Below are 21,162 nucleotides of genomic sequence, written 5' to 3' on the forward strand. Positions count from 1 at the left end.
ATTATCAACATCTATACAAATAATGAAATATCTGGGGTAAATATTAATCAAATACTATTAATAATGAGATGTTCATTAAGGTGAAGCCATTCATGGCATCAGTGAGTAATGACAACCTCACCAGTGAATAATATAATGAATTTTAAAATTATAAATCTTTATTCAGTAAAGGATTTTAAAAATACACATTCAACTAACAGCCAGATCATGATTTCTAAAACCCATTCTCTGATTAAAGGAATCAGGGTTTCTTATAGAAATGCTTGGTTCCAGGGATTGGCAAAGGAAAATACAAGATGTACCTGGAACATTTTTAGGTACCATTAAGTAAAGTGTGCAAAAAAATGAGAACATATATAAAGAAGGAAGGATCCTATTTGAGGGAGCTCCCAATGTCCACATATAGGACAACTTGAACAACAAAATAAGTAAGAACAGTAACTAATTCAGTCAACAGAATAAAACAAATATCCATCCATGAATCCATACGTGTATACCCATGGTGGATACATGTTGATGTATGGCAAAACCAGTACAATACTGTAAAGCAATTAACCTCCAATTAAAATAAATAAATTTATATTAAAAAAAAAACAAATATAAAACAGATACCAATTTCAAAGAAAAAAAGGTTAAAATATAATTAATAATTTTATATAAATATGTGTTGAAATGATAATTATTTTAGATATTTACAGTTAAATATATTGTTAACATTAATTTTACTTGTTTCTTTTTACATTTTCAATGTCTCTACTAGAAAATTTTAAATTATGAGGGTTTTATTGTATTTCCACTGGATAATGTTATTCTAAAGAATATTCTGAAGATAATAAAAAGGATAATTATGAAACAAAAATAAAGGAAAAATATATTCTTCCATACAGTAGAATTCTAATTAATTAATATAGAAGGCATGGTGGAAATATAAAACAACTGTTAGGCAAACTCCACAGCAGTTGTGGTGACCAGGAAATACTGATGAGTTCTAAAGCCTGGGAATAACAATGTGATGGGAAATACTACATTCGCTTAGCCTCAGAGGATCTTCCTACAAGATATTTCTTTTGATTACAAAGAAAAATAAAAGGGAAAAGGAATAACTTTGATTCAGCAGTAAGAGGACATATTGACGTCAAGGGCCTCCAGTTATGGGAACATTGAAAAGGAGACAACATCACCACCGTTGTACTCTTGCCAATGATACGTAGAAATTCATTTTAATAATGAGAAAACATCAGACTAACCCACCTTGAGGGACACTTACAAAATAATTGCCAATATTCTTTAAAAGTGACGAGGAAAGTCAGAGGAACTCTCATTAAGTGGAGGAGACAAAGAAGATATGACAGCTAACTGCCATGTGAGATCCTAGGCTGGATTCTTAAAGAGATGGGAATACCAGACCACTTTACCTGTCTCCTGAGAAACCTGTATACAGGTGAAGAAGCAACAGTTAGAACCAGACATGGAACAACAGACTGGTTTAAAATTGGGAAAGGAGTACGTCAAGGCTGTATATTGTCACCCTGCTTATTTAACTTATATGCAGAGTACATCAGGAGAAACGCTGGGCTGGAAGAAGCACAAGCTGGAATCAAGATTGCCGGGAGAAATATCAGTCACCTCAGATATGCAGATGACACCACCCTTATGGCAGAAAGTGAAGAGGAACTAAAAGCTTCTTGATGAAAGTGAAAGTGGAGAGTGAAAGAGTTGGCTTAAAGCTCAACATTCAGAAAACGAAGATCATGGCATCTGGTCCCATCACTTCATGGGAAATAGATGGGGAAACAATGGAAACAGTGTCAGGCTTTATTTTTTAGGGCTCCAAAATCACTGCAGATGGTGATTGCAGCCATGAAATTAAAAGATGCTTACTCCTTGGAAGAAAAGTTATGACCAACTTAGATAGCATATTGAAAAGCAGAGACATTACTTTGCCAACAAAGGTCTGTCTAGTCAAGGCTATGGTTTTTCCAGTGGTCATGTATGGAAGTGAGAGTTGGACTGTGAAGAAAGCTGACCGCCGAAGAATTGATGCTTTTGAACTGTGGGGCTGGAGAAGACTCTTGAGAGTCCCTTGGACTGCAAGGAGATCCAACCAGTCCATTCTGAAGGAGATCAGCCCTGGGATTTCTTTGGAAGGAATGATGCTAAAGCTGAAGCTCCAGTACTTTGGCCACCTCATGTCCAGGAGTTGGTGATGGACAGGGAGGCCTGGCATGCTGCGATTCATGGGGTCGCAAAGAGTCAGACATGACTGAGCGACTGAACTGAACTGAAGCTCATAAGATTTGTTAATCTAAGCAAAATTCTAAAATGTCTCCTTGGACATATTTTTTTAGTGTGTTTTAGAATTCCAAGTATTTAATATAATGCAGGAAGATTATAATCAGCCTAAACCAAATGATTCACTGTTGTTCACAGTTTGGTACCCCTTCTTATCACAACCCAAATTTACAGGAGGCCTCCACTGCCCACCAACATACACACAAACACACAAACTCACCTCTCAAATTTAAGAATTCATCCAATCTGGCTAGATCCCATCTCCATTTTAAAATGAATCTCACTTGTGCCCATTCCCAAAAGTCTAATTAAATTGCTTCAAGAAGAAGTAATATTTGTCCTTTCTAGGAAATACTTTAACATTAATAGAGAGGTGATAATGAAAAATATACCTAAGATAAATATGCCTAAGATAGACATCACAGAGTAATGAATGAAGGTACGTTCGCTTTGTTTTACTTGTGCTAGGAAGGATATCACTCAACCTAAATACAGGATTATCTGTACATCTTTGGTGATCAGATCATATTTTAGTGTGTTTAGCTAAACATATTTTTAGCTCTGATATATTTCAAGATCATAAAGCTATTTTTAAAGGATTTTGAATAATTTCTAGTTTTCCAAAACCACCATTTATTTTTACTATATTCTTTACCTAATTTTGTTTATATTTCTTTATATTCTGTCTTGTACATTATAGGCATTTTTGTATTTTTGTTTACCTAAAGATACTCTTCTTATAACTGTGCAGTATTTTCCAGGTCCCAACTTAGTCCCCAAGAGCAAATCAATAACTCGTGTAGCTTTAAAAAGCTACATAAAGAAGGTTAAATCAGGAAGTAGGTTAGTTGCAAAGAAAATCTAGTTCAATATGTCAGTCACATAGGGAGTAAGTCCCATTTAACTACTTATTTCTTTTCTAGTCACTATCTCTCCATAAATGTAAGTTACTCAGAAATGACATTTTGAGGTGACTTTTGCAGAAAATGTGTGCTTTGACTTTGCACAAATTGAATTTCTGTATGAAATGTAGCTGAAATGCCTGAGAATTTTTGGAAGACTTTTTGGTTTAGATGTTGATTTCTGTAGGTCATATTAAAGAGTTCCAACTTGACAAATATGGAGAGAGAAAATTGTTTCATTATGAAGTTCATAAATGGCTTCACACATTCCTTATAAATCATAACATCAAATGCATGTGCCTCTAAACTCTATCCTCTAGAATTAACTCAAAACTTAGGTATATCTCAGTTTATCTCTAGAAAGCAACTTTAAAATCTGTAACTTTTATTCAAAATAGATTTTTTAGTGTTTTTTTAACATTCAATGAGTTTTTTAAGAAATTGAAATCTAAATTTTAAGTTAAATAGGTGATTAAAAAATAATAATACTTAACTTAAAAAGTGAAAGTGAAAGTTGCTCAGTCTTGTCAGACTCTTTGCGACTCCATAGACTGTACAGTCCACAGAATTCTCCAGGCTGGAATACTGGTGTGGGTAGCCTTTCCCTTCGAAAGAATCCACCGGCAATGTAGGAGACCCAGGTTCGATTCTTGGGTCAGGAAGATCTGCTAGAGAAGGGACAGGCTACCTATTCCAGTATTCTTGGCTCCTCTTGTGGCTCCTCTGGTAAAGAATCAACCGGCAACACAGGAGACCTGGGTTCAATCCCTGGGTTGGGAAGATCCCCTGGAGAAGGGAACAGCTACCCACTCCAGTATTGTGGCCTGGAGATTTCCCTGGACTCTACAGTCCATGAGGTGACAAAGAGTCAGACACGGCTGAGTGACTTTCACTTCACTTCACTTCAAACTAAAAAAAGAAGTGGTAAGTGAAGCAAGGCTAATTTTAAATGCAAACTCAAAGTAAAAACCTATGGATTATTTCATTCAACTCTAGACATAGCAGATTTATAATAGCTACCTTAAATATATATATATATATAAAAGTATGAGTCCCACTCAAGTGCTTTATTTGCTTGCTCAGGCAAAAATATATGCCTCACTGAACTGGAAGGACTTAGACACAGGAAAATGTTTTGAAAATATTTAAATATAAACTTTAAATATTTAAAATACCTTAAAGATAATGCAGTGGGTGAATCCATATTGCTTTAAATTCACAACTCTCCTACCTTTCCCCCACTTCTACAATTACAACAGAACTAGTCCAGAATAGGTATATAGAAGGAATAATTCCATTCTTCCTTTAAACTAAGGAAGATAGCTGTAAAAATATCAACAAATTTCAGACATGTCTCTTTGATATACTGTTGATTACACTAGATTATAGAAGAGCCTGGTCAATTTATAAGTCTCCTGTTAAACCACTGCTATATCAGAAGTAAATCAATGAAACCTCTGACCTCTTTAACAACACTGAACTTGAAATATCAATAGCTAGATTCGGAATGGGTGCGGTTCATAAGGCTGGCTGAGAAAGTTCAATTTAAATCATTTTTGTCACTGTAAATCTTTTTAGTCCCAGGACAACAGCAGTCAGGAACCAAAATCACTGATAAGCAGAATACCTAGAGGCCATTAAAGTGATTTAGAATGGATTTTCCCCTGAAATAGTGTGATTATTTCTGATAATTCAATTGACTGCTTGATATAAAAGTTCCAGTTGGTGAGAAACTGAATGTAGAAACCACAGCTGAAGGCAGTATTTATGGCAATGGGGGGTTTGGATGCCTGCTGCGATGGCAGGAGCCCTGGAGGAGTGCCATCTCCAGGAATTGTTTGTTTTTGGTGATGCCACTGTTAACTACTTTGTGAAACTGGACTTGGACACTGTGCACACAAGGTCTGTACCTAGTATATCATCTAAACTGGGGCACTTTTAAGAGTGAAAGTTGGTGGTTTTACCAACTTTCCCTTAGACAAGGTTAGCAGGCATGGGGACTTCTGGACAGACCAGGCTGTAGTTTCACTCTATATCTGACAGCTGGCCCTGTTCTTTGCTTAGGTCAAGACATAGCAGGTGCCTTCATAGTCTCTTGAAACACTGACGTTTTTTCCTGTGAATCTGGCTACATTGGACAAAATATAAAAGCCATTACTTTTCAAGCATGAAAAATATGTCACATTGTTTGGCATTTTGAAGAATAGAGGCCAGACAATAGTTATGAATTTATTTTTTAAGTGTTGCTCATTACCTGCCTAATGCATGCTCCCAGAACAAGCAAATATCTATGAGTCTTTGATGTTAATAGGTCTCTAAAACCAATTTTAAACATGGTGGCAAGCAGGGGTGGGGCGGGGTGGGGGGAATGAAGGAGAGGATGCCCGATTTCTATAATACAGCTCTACCTTTAAAAAAATCTCATTTTAGTAATGTTAAGATGAGGTATCTGAAAATAAAATCAATAAATCAATCAATATTCAACATAGAAATGTATACACATACATGTTGGGCCTTCCCTGGTGACTCAGCAGTAAAGAATTTTCCAGCCCATGAAGGAGATGCATGTTCAATTCCTGGGTTGGGAAGATCTCCTGCAGAAAAATAATGGCAACTCACTCCAGTATTCTTGCCTGAAAAATCCCATGGACAGAGGAGCCTGGTGGGCTACAATCCATAGGGTCATAAAGAGTCAGATATAACTTAGCAACTAAAAAACAAATACATATGTGATACAGAAATATATATTTACATATAAATATATATATATAAAGGACAAGGAGCAAATTCTTGGTTTGTCAGTCTCTTAGCTGTATGCAAAACAAACTTTCTCTAGCTGAGAGAAAAGTCTGAGTTTTTGGAAGCTATGGTACTTTATTGAAAAAATACTGCAAAATTGATCTTAGAAAATGAGCAGGGGGTTTACCTCCTAAGGAGAAGAGAAAGGGAAGATGATGATATACAGCTTCATACGGAGAGGTGGAGGCTTGTCTCCCACGAAAACCATGAAAGGTGGATTTCCTTTCCCTTCATCCAAATAGGAAGAATGTTAGCAGCTGGAAAGCTTCTAAATCACCAAGGTATCTACAGCATCCATGCAGGGATTTAAAGCAATAGGCTAATTGAAAAAAGAAAGAAAAATTAAGTTGGCCTTAGTATTCTTTGAAACGTAATAGAAGGGAAAATGTATAGCGCTTTGGGATGAAAAACTTGAACCGTGAACTTCCAGATTTTCAAGCTGGTTTTAGAAAAGGCAGAGGAACCAGAGATCAAATTGTTAACATCTGCTGGATCATCGAAAAAGCAAGAGAGTTCAAGAAAAAACATCTATTTCTCCTTTCTTGACTATGCCAAAGCCTTTGACTGTGTGGGTCACAATAAACTGTGGAAAATTCTGAAAGAGATGGAAATACCAGACCACCTGACCCGCCTCTTGAGAAACCTATATGCAGGTCAGGAAGCAACAGGTAGAACTGGACATGGAACAACTGACTGGTTCCAAAGAGGAAAAGAAGTACGTCAAGGCTGTATATTGTCACCCTGCTTATTTAACTTATATGCAGAGTACATCATGAGAAATGCTGGACTGGAAGAAACACAAGCTGGAATCAAGATTGCCAGGAGAAATATCAGTCACCTCAGATATGCAGATGACACCACCCTTATGGCAGAAAGTAAAGAGGAACTAAAAAGCCTCTTGATGAAAGTGAAAGAGGAGAGTTTAAAAGTTGGCTTAAAGCTCAACATTCAGAAAACAAAGATCATGGCATCTGGTCCCATCACTTCATGGGAAATAGATGGGGAAACAGTGGAAACAGTATCAGACTTTATTTTGGGGGGCTCCAAAATCACTGCAGATGGTGATTGCAGCCATGAAATTAAAAGACACTTACTCCTTGGAAGGAAAGCTATGACCAACCTAGATAGCATATTGAAAAGCAGAGACATGACTTTGCCAACAAAGGTCCTAGTCAAGGCTATGGTTTTTCCAGTGGTCATGTATGGATGTGAAAGTTGGACTGTGAAGAAAGCTGAGCACTGAAGAATTGATGCTTTTGAACTGTGGTGTTGGAGAAGACTCTTGAGAGTCCCTTGGACTGCAAGGAGATCCAACCAGTCCATTCTAAAGGAGATGAGTCCTGGGTGTTCTTTGGAAGCACTGATGCTGAAGCTGAGACTCCAATACTTTGGCCACCTCATGCAAAGAGTTGACTCATTGGAAAAGACTCTGATGCTGAGAGGGATTGGGAGCAGGAGGAGAAGGGGATGACAGAGGATGAGATGGTTGGATGGCATCACCAACTCGATGGACAAGAGTTTGGGTGAACTCCGGGAGGTGGTGATAGACAAGGAAGCTTGGTGTGCTGTGGTTCATGGGGTCACAAACAGTCGGACACAACTGAGTGACTGAACTTAACTGAAGGTTTTTATAAACTCAGCCAAGTAGTCATTCACAGCAAGAGATTACAGAAATAAATTTGTAAATATAAACTTATCAAGAAACTATGTAACACTGCACCCTTGAGAAACAACTTAAGGAGGAACTCTAGCCTAGCAGGAAATTTTAACATAATGAAATGGTATCAATACTGAAATTTATATTAAGAATCAAATTAGTTTCCTAATTATTATAAATATAGCTTCAAACATAGTCAGACTGTTTTAATGATAATACAAACAATATACAATAATAAAATAATTTAAAATAGGTCAGATTATAAAAAGAATAAAATTTGGGAAGCAAGTAAAAATATGTATACTAATTTATTTTCACATAAGCATAGGTGGAAATTATTTTTTTTCAAGGAGAAAAATGCAGAAATAGATAATCATATATATATATTTTTCCCTTATAGGTTATTATGAAATATTGAGTATAGTTCCCTGTGCCTTATAGTAGTTCTTATTGGTTATCTCTCTTATATACAATAGTGTGTAGTGTTAATCTCAAACTCCTAATTTATCCCCCCCCCTTCCTCTTTGGTAACCATAAGTTTGTTTTCTATGTCTGTGGGGCTATTTCTGCCTTGAATATAAGTTCATTTGTATCATTTTTTTCTACATATAAGCGATATCATATGATACTTGTCTTCCTGTGTCTGGCTTACTCTCACTTAGTATGATAATCGCTAGGTCCATCCATATTGTTGTAGATGACATTATTTCATTCCTTTTATGGCTGAGTAATATTCCACTGTGTAACTATTCCACTTCTTCTTTATCCACTCATCTGTCAATGGAAATTTAGGTTGCTTCCAGGTCTTGGCTATTGTAAGTAGTGTTACAATGAACACTGAGATGCACACAGCTTTTCAAATTATGGTTTTCTCTAAATTTATGCCTAGGAGAGAGATTGCAGGATCACACGATACATCTATTTGTAGATTTTTAAGACATTTCTATACTGCTCTTCTGGAGAAGGGCATAATAACAATTCCTGCTGCCTCAGATGGTAAAGAATCTGCCTGCAATGCATGAGACCCAGGTTCTATCCCTGGGTCGGGAAGATTCCCTGGAAAAGGGAATGGCTACCCACTCTAGTAATCTTGCTTAGAGAATCCCATGGACAGAGGAGCCTGGCAGGGTGCAGTCCAATGGTTACACAGAGTCAGACATGACTTAAGCAACTTAGCACACACACACACATACTCCAGAGCTGCTGTACCAATTGACTTTCCCAACAGTATAAAAGGGTACCTGTTTCTCCATACCCTCTCCAGCATTTATTATTTGTAGACTTTTTGATGATGGCCATTCTGACTGGTATAAAATGATACCTCGTTGAAGTTGTGATTTGCATTTCTCTAATAATTAGTGATGCTGAGCATCTTTTCATGTGCCTTTTGGCCATTTGTATGCCATCTTTGGAGAAACATCTATTTAGGTCTTTTGCCCATTTTTCAACTGAGTTTGTGTGTGTGTGTGTGTGTGTGTTTTGAGCTTTATGCACTGTTTGTATGATTTGGTTATTAATTCTTGTTGGTTGCATTATTTGCAAATATTTTCTCTCATTCTGTAGGTTGTGTTTTTGTTCGGTATATGGTTTCTTTTGCTGTGCAAAAGCTTTTAGTTTGATCAGGTCCTATTTGATTATTTTTATTTTCATTAATTACTGTAGGAGACAGACCCAAAAGTATATTGCTAGGATGTATGTCAAAGAGTATTCTGCCTTTGTTTTCCTCAAGGATTTTTGTAGCATCTGTTTTTACATTTAGGTTTCTAATCCATTTTTAGTTTGTTTTTTGTGTATGATGTTAGAGTGCTCTAATTTCATTCATTTACATGTAATTGTTCAGTTTTCCCAGCACCATTTATTGAAGAGACTGTCTTTTCTCCATTTTATATTCTTGATTCCTTTATCATAGATTAATTTACCATATGTATGTATATTTATTGAATTTTTATCCTGTTTAATTAATCTATATTTCTATTTTGTCACCAGTGCCATATGGTTTTATTTCAGCTTTGTAGTATAGTCTGGAGTTAGGGAACCTGATTCCACAAGCTCCATTTGTCTTTCTCAAGATAGCTCTGGCCACTCAGGGTGTTTTGCGTTGCCATGCAATTTTCAAAAAAAATTTAATATAAATTTATTTATTTTAATTGGAGGTTAATTACTTTACAATATTGTATTGGTTTTGCCATACATCAACATGTATCCGCCACAGGTATACACGTGTTCCCCATCCTGAACCCCCCTCCCTCCTCCCTCCCTGTACCATCCCTCTGGGTCATCTCAGTGAACCAGCCCCAAGCATCCAGTATCATGCATTGAACCTGGACTTGTGATTTGTTTCATATATGATATTATACATGTTTCAATGCCATTCTCCCAAATCATCCCACCCTTTCCCTCTCCCACAGAGTCCAAAAGACTGTTCTGTACATCTGTGTCTCTTTTGCTGTCTTGCATACAGTGTTATTGTTACCATCTTTCTAAATTCCATATATATGCATTAGTATACTGTATTGGTGTTTTTCTTTCTGGCTTACTTCACTTTGTGTAATAGGTTCCAGTTTCATCCATCTCATTAGAACTGATTCAAATGTATTTTTTTAATGGCTGAGTAATATTCCATTGTATATATGTACCATAGATTTCTTATCCATTAATCTGCTGATGGACATCTAGGTTGCTTCCATGTCCTGGCTACTATAAATAGTGCTGCAATGAACTTGGGGTACATGTGTCTCTTTCAATTCTGGTTTCCTTGGTGTGTATGCCGAGCAGTTGGATTGCTGGGTCATAAGGCAGTTCTTTTCAAAATTTTAAGCCAAATATATATTACCTTTCTAAGCTAAGAAATTAAGGAAAAAAGTTTAAAGGGAAAAAGAAGAATAGTAGCCCATGTATGACTGTGTTTAAGTGCTGCTTTCTTGTTATTTTGACCAAAAGCAAAGACATCATTGCCAATGTATATGCAATATATATCCACATTCTTATATCAAATTCTACTTGTAAATTTAATGTTGTAAAAATCTTAGATACACATTTTATATCCTTTCACAGTGCATTCAAGGAACACTTCTGTTTCTAACTAACCCAGTATTTTAAACTGTCAATTTTTAACCCCTTATTTGATTCTCAGTTAAAATTAACCCCTTATTTGACTGTCACTTAAAATAGATGACTTAATTTTGAATCTACATTTATAGGGAAATCTGCAGCATTGATAAACTTCAGTAAAGGATAAATAAATTGTAATAAGCATTTACTTTTCCAAACACAGGCAACTAAAAATCCAAGAGCACTTCAAGTTATATATGAAAGTGACTATTAGAATTTAGTGCCATTCTTCAAGTTGTTATTACCTTCCTTTAGCTGCTGCTGCTGCTGCTAAGTCACTTCAGTCGTGTCCGACTCTGTGCGACCCCATAGACGGCAGCCCACCAGGCTTCCCCATCCCTGGGATTTTCCAGGCAAGAATACTTGAGTGGGTTGCCATTTCCTTCTCCAATGCATGAAAGTGAAAAGTCAAAATGAAGTCGCTCAGTCGCGTCTGACTCTTAGCGACCCCATGGACTGCAGCCTACCAGGCTCCTCCATCCATGGGATTTTCCAGGCAAGAGTACCAGAGTGGTGTGCCAAAGGGTATTATTTTAAGAAAAGAATATTTATTGTATAGAGAGCTCAAGTAGAGCCATAAATGATTTTACACTAACTTAGAATGTTTGGTCTAAAGTAGGCAAATGTCTTGGATAATTAATTCCCATTTGAAATGTGTGCTTACAATAGCCTAGCCTTGATAGTAGTATAAAATTTAAGTTGCCCACTGGGTTTTCTGTCATAAATATGAGAGTGCTCCAGTATGAAAATGTAAAAATAACATTTGATGAGGAATATCAGAGAACCTATTAGAGAAACATCATTGATGAAGCTGGAAGTATTGCTTTTGTGCCTTTGCTAATTTATCCTTTTTTTTTTTTTTGAATGGAAAAAAGGACATTTTCAGTTTCTTCTTGACTTAAGATCCACAAAGCCCCACATTTTGTGATTATTTAATGGATTTTATAAGATATTTTAATATATTTTTTGTTTGTTTATTACTTGTTGAAGAAACTTAGTTTTCCTGTATATTTTCCCTATTCCATACACTTTTTTTGCATTATGTGAGTTCCTCTGATTTCTGAAAGTCCTATAAAATTGTAGTTGGGCTTAGGGTTTAGTCAAGCTTGACTTTTTGTTGATTTGTTTGTTTTATGGCCAAGACTAATTTAACAGTGGATTATGTTCTTCTAATAAGAGAAATGTGTATCTCTTTTTGGTATGTTGGTGAACATGGGGCTTCCCAGGTGGCGCTAGTGGTGAAGAACACCCTGCCAGTACAGGAGACATGAGAGACTCGGGTTCAGTCCCTGTGTGGGGAAGATCCTCTGGATGAGGGCATAGCAACCCTCTCCAGTATTCTTGCCTAGAGAATTCCATGGAAAGAGGAGGCTGGCAGGCTACAGTCCATAGTGTCACAAAGAGTCAGACATGATTGAAGCAACTGATCACACACAGTGGCCATGGGTGTTCAGCTTCATAAATTCATTAAGGGTTGAAAAAAGAGATACATCTCATCTATTTGTTTACATAGAGGTATAGTTTCTATACGAAATCTGAATAAAACTTGGTCCTTCTCTTTATTTATCATTTTTCCAAACAATAAGTTGTTTCCTTAGCAATCTTTAATTTTAACTCTAGTATAATTATTGGCCACAATTTCTCCATCTCAAATTACGCATGCTTTTTGCCATGTGACTTTACAGTTTCTCTTAATAAAAGCAAAGCACATTTTCTGACTCCTTGATTTGGACTCTAACCATGGATTTCTTTTGGTCAACAGGATATTAGGAAAATGAAAGAAGCTGAGGCTTGTTTTTGGCATAGTTGGGCTTCTTTTTGGCATTTGTCATTGTTTTAAGAGCATGCACTAAGAAAGCAGCTAATCGAAGGAGGCTGAGTAAGATGTGAAAAATCCTAAACCAGCCTGCAGTTTAGTGCTAAAATCAGCTGAATCCAGCCTAGATCGATCAATCCCCTCTAGCCCACATATATGCAGGAAAGAATAAATAATTATTTCTTTAACCCACTGAGTTTATATATGATTTTATGTAGAATTTTTGTGGCAATAAATAAGCTAATTCATAGTTGTTGTTCTTTTTTTAGTACCACTAAGGACTCGTGAATTTAAACACATATTATGTGTTTCAATAATTCGCAGTTATTTTCTTGAGTTATGTTCCAGTTGTCTTCAAGTGGGACATTGGGAGTGCCTTCATGTTGATCACTGTGCCATTTTGACATTATCCTATTCTTTTTTATAATCTAGCACTTAAAGATTATGATTTCAGCGTTTCAGCCCTACATAATATTCAAATAACAGAAGTAGTAAACAATGAAATGGATGTAAGAAAGTCTAGACAAGTTCTTATTGTTTTCTCTAATGGTCACTTCAATTTTTTCTTAAAAATTGTATACTGAATTCTTTCAAGAATGTTTTAGTGGGGTGGATGAGTTAGTTTTGCAAAGACACTAAACTTTACTTTCTGAGCCTATTGGGTAAATAACTTTGACACAAAGCGAATATGTGCCAAAAGAATAACATCAATTCTATGTTGAACTCCACATCCCTTCCCCAAACATGAGAACCTATATTCCCCATGAAAAACAAATATTCACCTCACTTTCCTGAATCATTTCTGGCAGGTCATAAAGAATGGAAACTTCAGTGATTCAGAGATTCTAAGCACTGGTTAAGAGTTAGAGATCATCTTTAACAAGCAGTTATTATTTCAATTCAAGTGATGTCTATGCTGCTGCTGCTGCTGCTAAGTTGCTTCAGTCGTGTCCGACTCTGCGACTCCATAGACGGCAGCCCACCAGGCTCCCCTGTCCCTAGGATTCTCCAGGCAAGAATATTGGGGTGGGTTGCCATTTCCTTCTCCAGTGTATGAAAGTGAAAAGTGAAAGTGAAGTTGCTCAGTCGTGTCCCACTCACAGCGACCCCATGGACTGCAGCCTACCAAGCTCCTCCATCCATGGGATTTTCCAGGCAAGAGTTCTGGAGTGGTTGCCATTGCCTTCTCCGAATGATGTCTATAATATACAATATTATCAATATGTCTTTTATTGCTATTTCAAGTATACCATAAATCTTAAGCTCTGAACATAAAGTTAAATCATAGTATTAGATAAAGTATAAAACTAGAAAAGAAATACTATATTGGAAATAACACCATCACTCAACCAGTCATCTAATCATTACTATCAATGAAATCTTTACCAAAATAAACTTGTCCCTTTTGAAAACAGCCTATTAGTCAACTGTTTTTTTTAAAAAAAAGGAAATACATGCTGTAAAACCTAAGATATTCTAAGCGCCCCTAGTATTGAAACTTATTTTTTGATTTTCAGGTATCTATATGCTTACTCAACTTTGATTTATTCTATTTGTGATAATTATCTTCTTCTTGAGACTTTACATGTTGAAATGTAGCACTAGCTAAAAGAATCATGAAAGAGATACTGGTAGAGAACATGTCCACTCTTTTTTATATTAACATTTTAATTGACATTTTTTATTTTCTTCATTGTACCTTTATGTCAATCAACTATTGTAAAAATATTTTTAATTCCAGCTACTTAAAATATTTTATTTTCACTTTAAATAAAATATTGTTTGAAAGAATGCTACTAAACTTGCTCACTAATGTTATACTCTGGTCTTGGCAAAATAACATGAATTCTTATACAGCAATACAAATAATTTTCAGAAAAACTTTTTAAGTTCACTTAGTTTGGTTGAATGTGGCCCAACTATAATTGGAAGATTATATAATAATATTAAACATTTTTCTGAAAAATTCCAGAAAGATTCCAGTTTTATAAAATATCCAGATAAAAATAACTGAATGGTCCCAGCTAGAGAGGAGAGCCAAACATAAGCTTGGACAGATCTGTTAAAAATCTAGTTTCAATAATTCACAATTAGACAAATCAATTAGGCTTTGACTTAATATCTAGTATTCACAAGTTATTGTCTTCATGATGTCATGTTATTTTATTGTAATTTAAGCATGCCCAAAGTGACTATGGTTGGAGAAGGCAATGGCACCCCACTCCAATACTCTTGCCTGGAAAATCCCATGGATGGAGGAGCCTGGAAGGCTGTAGTTCATGGGGTTGCTGAGGGTTGGACATGACTGAGCGACTTCACTTTCACTTTTCACTTTCATGCATTGGAGAAGGAAAGGGCAACCCACTCCAGTATTCTTGCCTGGAGAATCCCAGGGACAGGGGAGCCTGGTGGGCTGCCGTCTATGGGGTCGCACAGAGTCAGACACGACTGAAGTGACTTAGCAGCAGCAAAGTGTTTATGGTAGGTTTTTTAATATCTATGTACTTTTCTTCACCAAGAATAAAAAAGGAAAAATACTGAAAAATTGAAAGGAGAGTAATTTCCTATAATCACATGTCCAGATCCTGTTAATGTCTTAAGGTAAAACTCAAAAGTTTTCTTCTCTATTTTTAAAAGGGAGTTATCTTTCCTTATTTTGAACTTTTATTGTATTTCATTATTCATGTCATTTATCAATGTCTGGCTTTTTCATGTGCATGCCTTATCTTACCTCCTAGAATTTAAATTCTCTGGAAATAAGAATTATTTCTCAGAGCATCAGGTCTAGTCTCTTGCACATAATGATTTTCAAAAAATATTTGTTGAATGAATGAAAAAATAATAGAATTGCATCAGTGAAAGTAAAGATGATAAAGTTATCTTTATCAGGTAAATAGCTCTTTAAATATACAAATGTGGTATCAATGTTGTCTTACTCTATTAACATTAGGGCATAATCTGCATCCATTTGCTGTTTGGATTTTCAGATGCTGATGGCTTATTAATATAGCTTATAAAGCTTGAAAAAGAAAAGTCACTAGTGTATTTGCATACAGGCATACCTCAGAGATATCATGGACAGGTTCAGTTCAGAACCACCACAATGAAGCAAATATGGCAATAAAGAAAGTCACACAAATTTTTTGGTTTTTCAATGCATTTAAAAGTTATGCTTATACTATATTATAGCCTCTTGTGCCATAGCACTATGTCTAAAAACTCAATGTATAAACTGTAATTAAAAAAAATACTTTATTGCTAAAAAATGCTAACCATCATCTAAGCCTTCAGTTCTTTATAATCTTTTTGCTGGTGAAGGATCTTGCCTTGATGCTAGTGGCTGCTGACTGACTGTGTAATTTTTCTGAAGACTGGGGTGGCAGTGGCAATTTCTTCAATAAGACAACAAGGAAATTTGCTGCAGCAATTGTCTTTCACAGACAATTTGTCTGTAGCACACAGTACTATTTAAAAGCATTTTATCCACAGTAGAACTTTTTTCAAAATTGAACTAGTCCTCTCAAACCCTGCCACTACATTATCAGCTAGGTTTATGTAATGTTCCAAACCCTTTGTTTTTATTTCAATAACCATACTAGCACCTTCACTTGGAGTAGATTCTATCTTAAGAAACCATTTTCTTTGTTCATCCATAAGAACAACTCCTCACCCATTAAAGTTTTATCATAAGATTGTAAAATACAGTCACATCTTCAGGCTCCACTTCTAGTTCTCTTGCGATTTCTACCATATCTTCAGCTACTTTCTCTACTGAAGTTTTGAACCCCTCAAAGTCATCCATGGGGATTGGAATCAAGTTTTTCCAAACTCCTGTTGATGTTGATACTTTGACATTTTTCCATGAATCACAAATATTCTTAATGCCATTTAGAATGGTGAATTCTTTCCAGAAGGTTTTCAATTGACTTTGCATAGATCCATCAGAGGAAAAATTGTCTGTGGCAGCAATAGCCTTACAAAATGTATTTCTCAAATAATAAGACTTGAAAGTCTACATTATTATCTGATTCTTGGGCTGTAGAATGGGTGTTGTGTTAGCAGTCATGTTGCCATTGTTTACTCGCTAAGTCATGTCTGACTCCTTGCAACCCAATAGACTAGCCTGCCAGGCTCCTCTGTCCATGGAATTTTCCAGGCAAGAATACAGGAGCAGGTTGCCATTTCCCTCTCCAGGGGATCTTCCTGGCCCAGGGATCAAACCCATGTCTCCTGCATTAGTAGGCAGATTCTTTACCCCTGAGCCACCATGGAACCCTCATTAACAGTCATTAAAACAACATAAATCTCACTGTATATTTCCATCAGAGTTCTTGAATGACCAAGTGCCAAGTCAAGAAGCAGGTATATTTTTAATGGAATCTTTTTTTTTTTTTTTTTGAGGAGTAGATCTTAACAGTGTGCTTAAAATATTCTGTAAACTGTGTTGTAAAGAGAGACACTGTCTGCCAGGTTTTGTTGTTCTGTTTGTAGAAAACAGGCAGACTAGATCTGGCATAATTCTCAAGGACCCTAGGATTTTTACAATGGTCAATTAATATTAGCTTCCACTTAAAATCACCGTCTGCATTAGCCCCTAACAAGTGAGTCAGCCTATCCTGTGAAGCCGGGAACTGACTTCTACTCTCTAGCTATGAGTGTCTTAGATGGCATTTTCTTTCCACTGAAGGAAGTTTTGTTTACATTAAAAATCCATTGTTCAGTGTAACTGCTTTCACTAATTATCTTAGCTAGGTCTTCTGGAAAACTGCTGCAACTTCTATATCAGCACTTGCTGCTTCTCTTTGCACTTTGATTTTAAGGAGGCAACTTCTTTCGTTAAATCTCATGAAACACCTTCTGCCAGCTTCATATTTTTTTTCTGCAGCTTCCTCACCCTTCTCAGTCTTCATGGAATCTAACAGAGTTATGACCTTGCTCTGGATTAGGCTTTGGTTTAAGGGAATATTGTGGCTGTTTGATATTCTACCCAGATCATTAAATTTTCTCCATATCAGCAATTAGGCCATTTTACATTCTTGTCATCCTTGTGTTAACTGGGGTAGGACTTTTAATTTCCTTCAAGAGTTTTTCCTTTGTAGTAACAATGTGACTTACTGGTGCAAGACACCTAGTTTTTGGTCTGTTTCAGCTTTTGACATGGCTTCTTCACTATGCCTAATCATTCCTAGTTTTGACTTAAAGTGAGACATACACTTCTCACTTGAACACTTAAAGGCTCTTGTAGGGTTATTGGAAAATTTTCAATATTGATGTGTCTCAGAGAACAGAGAGCTGGGAGGAGAGGGAGAAAGATGAGAGAACTGCCAGTTTGTGGGGCAGTTAGATAGAACACCCACAACATCCATCTATTAACTTCATCATCTTATACAGACACAGTTTGGGGTGCTCTAGAACAATTACAAAAGTAACATCAAAGGTCACTAATCTCAGGTCAACTTACAAATCAAATAATAGTGGGAAAGCCCATAATGTTTCAAGAATTCCTAAAATGTGAGACAGAAACTTGAGTGACAAAATGCTGTTAGAAAACTAGTGCCAATAGATGCTCAACTTAGGGTTGCCACGAACCTTCAATTTGTAAAAACTGTAAATCTGTGAAGCACAGTAAAGTGAAGCTTAATAAAACAAGTATGCCTGTACTTCTCAAAATCATTATTTCTTGTGTTTTTCCTAGTGAATAATTCATAAAATAAGCCAACTTAGTTTTAAAATATAAATACCAAGAAAAGATAAAATATGTCTACATTAAAGAGAAGAAAATAGAGATATAATTTGACAGTCAAAAACATATGTAATATTCATTAGTGGCAGCTGAGCATTACATATAAATGAATCTCATTTATCTAGTTAACAGACAGTTGTGTAGGTATGGGATACACCCCACAGACCTGCAAGGCCTAAACTTGCTTATCTTCAAGACCAAAGACAGAGCCTGGAGTAAGCATCAGTGACATCAGTGGTTTAAAGGATGGGGGGAATTACATGTCTGAAGCAAGGACCTGGTGCAATACCCTCCCCTGTGAGGTAATGCTAGGGCAGGGCATGACATCAGTCTTTGCTCCCAGGGGAATGGGGAGATTACTGGATACAGAGGAAACTGATGTTAGGTTAGCTCACTGGTTATCAGGGAAACTAGCAGAGGGGGCATGCCCCTCACTAGCTCTTTAATAAGAACAATCAGTAGCTGAGGCCTGAGGCAAGTAGGTAGGAAGGTCAGTCATGTGAATATAGTGTAGGTGAAACAGGCACTGGTCTTGCATGGGATGTACAGAGAGCAAGAGAACAGTCATCTTGCATAGCCTAATCCTCAGTTCATTTCAGTCGCTCAGTCGTGTCCAACTCTTTGCGACCCCATAAATCACAGCACACCAGGCCTCCCTGTCCATTACCAACTCCCAGAGTTCACTCAGATTCACGTCCATCGAGTCAGTGATGCCATCCAGCCATCTCATCCTCTGTCATCCCCTTCTCCTCCTGCCCCCAATCCCTCCCAGCATCAGAGTCTTTTCCAATGAGTCAACTCTTCGCATGAGGTGGCCAAAGTACTGGACTTTCAGCTTTAGCATCATTCCTTCCAAAGAGATCCCAGGGTTGATCTCCTTCAGAATGGACTGGTTGGATCTCCTTGCAGTCCAAGGGACTCTCAAGAGTCTTCTCCAACACCACACTTCAAAAGCATCAATTCTTCAGTGCTCAGCTTTCTTATGGTCCAACTCTCGCATCCATACATGACTACTGGAAAAACCATAGCTTTGACTAGATGGACCTTTGTCGATTAAGTAATGTCTCTGCTTTTTAATATGCTGCTAGATTTGTCATAGCTTCTCTTCCCAGGAGCAAGCGCCTTTTAATTTCATGGTTGTAGTCACCATCTGCAGTGATTTGGGAGTGCAAGAAAATAAAGTCTCTCACTGTTTCCATTGTTTCTGTCAGGCAAGTGTATGTTTCTCAGTTCTTGTCTCGTCACAACAATGATTTGGGGCGACAGACATTAAAGCCCTCTGAGCGTCACAGCTCTCCGGTCTTGAACAAACTATGTCTCGGGTCTTGAACAAACTGTGTCATAGCTCTCAGACAAATCAGTGTTACAGCTCTATTTTATTCAGGAGATAGCAGGAGAATCCATCCTTGAAGAAGAGAAGAGTGGAGGAGCATGCCAGCATGCACGGTGGGGGAGTGGGGGGGTCAGAAAGAGAGAGAGAAAGAGAGCAGGCACACGAGGGGGAGAGAGAGAGAGAGAAAGAAAGAGTGCAGGCACACGGGGGAGAGAGAGCAAGAGAGCGCTTGGCTCCTCCTTTTATATGTTTTTTTCCTCCCTCTGGGCCTGCCCTATGCAAATTGGGCTTAGCCAGGAGTGCTGTTTGTTCTTCCTGCAGTCCTCACTCGGGTCCTTGGACCTTTTTTATCCTTCCTTGTTCTATTTTCCAGGACTTTTCCCTTCCTTGTCTTTTAGCCACCACCATTTTGGACTTCTTTTCCCTATTCTATCTACCTAACATTTCCCCATCTATTTGCCATGAAGTGATGCGAGCAAATACCATGAACGGATGCCACAACTAAAAATAAATTGAGAACTGGTCAAGAAACTTTGAAGAAGAGGGACATTTGAGCTGGCTGTTAGAGTACACATTTTGTTGGTAAGTATCTGTATGGAGAGGGCTTCCCTGGTGGCTCAGTGGTAACGAATCTGCCTGCCAGTGCAGGAGATGTGGATTCATGGGGTTGAGAAGATCCCTGGAGAAGGAAATGGCAACCCACTCCAGTCTTCTTGCCCAGAAAATCCCATGGGCACAGGTTCTGGCAGCCTACAGCCCATGGGGTCACCAAAGAATTGGACGTGACTTAGTGAGTAGACAGTGACAAATCTGTGGGGAGAGAGGCAGTGAAAGATATTCCAGACACAGAGAGCAGAGTTTCAGAGAAGTTTAATACTTTCCCTGAGTTCATGACAATAATATTGGCACAGCTATTTAACATTTTAAAAATACCAATAAGTAACCTTTAACTAGTATTTATTTTCAAGACCGTATTACTGAACTTGATCTGCTACATGTAAAGGCAGCTAAAAAGTTTTTTATTGCAAGGTATTAGATCACAAACTGAATAGAACACAGTGTAATTTGTAAAAGCAATATGTCCATTATCTAAAAAAATGTGTAGATAGATTCTCACAGAGGTAGGAGACTTGAAGCTTCTGAAACTAGCTCTCCACGTGCAATACAATCTCCATTTATAACTAGCTATTTGTTTCATAAGTGAAGTGCACTGTATTACTACCTGGCATTGATATAATAGAGTTCCTATGTAGAAGAAATGATAAATTCAAAAATGAAAGCAACTAAAATATTTTAAAATAAAAAATACCATTTAGGGGAATTTTTTTATCACAATTTCTTGTTTTGGTACTTGTAGATAACAAGTTAAAACCAATGTTGGGCATTTTCCAATTTTTCTGGGAGTCATTCTATGTATAAAATGATAAGGAAATGAGTTACTTTCATCCTAAACTCTTCCCCTTTACTCTTTAGAAGGAACAAGCTTGACTTTTATATCATTCTTCAGAG

This window comes from Oryx dammah, unplaced genomic scaffold (genome assembly GCF_014754425.2).
Source record: "Oryx dammah isolate SB20612 unplaced genomic scaffold, SCBI_Odam_1.1 HiC_scaffold_27, whole genome shotgun sequence".
Classification (NCBI taxonomy): Eukaryota; Metazoa; Chordata; class Mammalia; order Artiodactyla; family Bovidae; genus Oryx; species Oryx dammah.